This window comes from Pteropus vampyrus, unplaced genomic scaffold (assembly GCF_000151845.1).
Source record: "Pteropus vampyrus isolate Shadow unplaced genomic scaffold, Pvam_2.0 Scaffold35, whole genome shotgun sequence".
Lineage (NCBI taxonomy): Eukaryota > Metazoa > Chordata > Mammalia > Chiroptera > Pteropodidae > Pteropus > Pteropus vampyrus.
The window spans coordinates 2,776,380-2,778,889 of record NW_011888816.1 but is presented as its reverse complement, the minus strand read 5'-3'; positions in this window follow the sequence as shown (position 1 = coordinate 2,778,889).

Sequence of the window (2,510 nt, the reverse complement as noted above, 5' to 3'; positions counted from 1 at the left end):
GGCTCCGAAGTTCTAAAGGACCCAGAGTACCTGCATCCCCGGCTGGCACTGACCTTGAGGAGGCTGAGAGGGACCCTGGCACACTGCCCACCTCGAGGCTCCGGGGTCCTGTGTCCGACTGCGTGTCCGGCCGACCAGTTGGGCTCTGGGGCCACGGTGGGGTGTGTCCAGCCCTGGGGTCCCCACCCCCTCGAGGCTATGAGCGGTGAGTGGTGACAGCAGGAGAAGGGGGAGGAGGAGGGCAGGGAGGAGGTGGCCTTCCTGGAGCGAAGCTGAGCGGAGTGGAGTGGAGCAGAGCCGAGCCGAGTGCTGCAGAGCCGCTGGCCGCAGGGAGCCGCAGGGAGGATATTGGAGGGGGGCGGGGAGGGGGAAGGGGTGGCCAGTGGCTGAGACGGGGACACCTGGGCCTCACTTCAACCCGCCTCCTCTGGTCCATAGAGGCTGTGCCTCCCTCTCACTGCTAGTCAGAACTCCTTTCCTCCTCCAGGAAGCCTTCCGGGTGGCCCCCACCCCATGGACACACACGCGCGCGCACACACACATGCATGCACTTTCACGCTCATCTCCATGAACTCCATCCTGCACCTTTACATGCGAACTCCCAAAGGCCACCCCAGGACAGACCATCTAGCTCCTCACCCGGTCCATTTTGTCATGCCAAGAGTCCCGGCTGGCCAGTCACTAGTGCCTGGGGGAGGACTGACTTGTCTAGTAGGATTGGAACTGGCACAAGACATGTGGCTGAGGGGGCCCCTGTACTCTAGCCCCACGGGGACTCGCCCAAGTGGAGGGGTGCGAGCAGGGTTACTTGGCCAGGCTTGAGTGGGTGCTTAGAGTGGCAGCCTCTCGATGGCAGGGTGGAGGCAGACAGTAATGTCCTGAACCAACTGGGACTCCTCTGGGAAAGGGCTTGGGGTGGGGACCGTGGCCTTCACAGCCAAGGCCTCAGCCCAGCCTGCCTGATGGGGGCAGATATCCTGAAGGCTACCCCTGAGAGGACAGGAACCTCTCATAGTTCGCCCCCCTTTGGGATGACAGCCTCAGAGTCAGTGGAGGACTCGTCATACATGTGTTTAGGGGGCCAAGGCCTGGAGTCTGGGGTCAGATGGAGCTCTGTGACTGTCATCAGTCACAGGACAGGTCCTGGAGGCCCTGCTGATTGCAACCACAGCCCTGGGCTCGGGTATGACTAGGGGAAGAGGCGGCTGCTTCTCCACCCCCAACAAGGGCACTTCCAGGGCCTGAGTGAGGCCTGGGAAGCGGGGAGAGACTCCCACTGTCCCACAGTGCCTTTAGGACATGAGCTTTTCCCCAAACATCAGATACGCTGGCCCAGAGGAAGGAGAGAGGAGACCCCGGCACACACTCGAAGAGAACGTCTCGGGGAAGCAGACAGGGTGGTTTGGCTCCATGGTCAAGAGCACAGATCAAGCCAGTTCACTTGAACCTGAGCTGCACCTCACTGGTGTGACCACTTCTCTGAGCCTCACTCAGATCCTCACGTATAAATGGGCAGGCTGCTGGCTCTGACCATATTGGATTCTCCGGGTGTTCAACAACTCACTCCTTGCATGACAAGGGCTTGGCTCACTGAATCGGTCATAAAGGGAGGCTGTTGGAGACAGAAGCCCTCCCACTCCCGAGACCCAGAGAGGCAGGACTCACACACAGCAGGAGATGGTCACCGGGTTGGCCCCTCGCAGTTGGGTCTGTAGGGAGCAGGGCACGTGGGGCGGCAGGAAGAGGGAAGGGCATGGGAGGCCCCTCGGACTTGGAGCTGGAGGGCCAAGGTCAGCCCCACCCTGTGTGAGGGGTGCTGGGAGGAGTGCCTGGCCAGCCCACAGAACTAGCAGCAGGAAGCTGACTGGGTTAAGACCAGCACAAGGACCTGGGGGCACTTTGCAGATGTCACAAGAGCCACTAGGAAAGGCATGGAGGGCAGAGTTCCTTTTCATCTCTTAGTGTTCTGTTGTTGTTGTTCAAGGTAAAATCGTGGGGAAAGTGTCCTGCATGTGTGTATAACTGTTTTGTGTTGGTCGTGTGTGGGGTGTGTGCTTATGTTTTGCATTGTATGCTGTTTACAGCATGTGTTGCGTGTGATGTGTGTACGGTGTTTGTGTGTGTGTGTAAGGCTCAGGGACTGCAGGGGAGACAGCATGTGTGCAGAGCGGTGGGCAGGCAGGGACTCCCTTGTGGGTGGTGGAGGTGGACCGGCTGTGGGAGGAGATGCGGAGGAGAGGCTGGTTCTAGACACTGGATGTGGGGGCTCGGAGGAGGGGCTCGGGTCAGCCTGAGCCAGACTGCAGCCTTGTCCAGCTCAGCTGTAGTGCCCCAGAGGCCCCACGGGGACAGTGGCCAAGCCACACCCACGGCTCAACTGGGTCTCACCTGTCAGTGTGGGAACCTGAGCGCCCAGGACTGCGGCCCCCACCTGGGGTGCAGCCAGGGAGAGTTCACACGTGAGGCCTCTCTGATTGCCCTTGCCCCTCCCCCTACCACCTGTGGCTCTG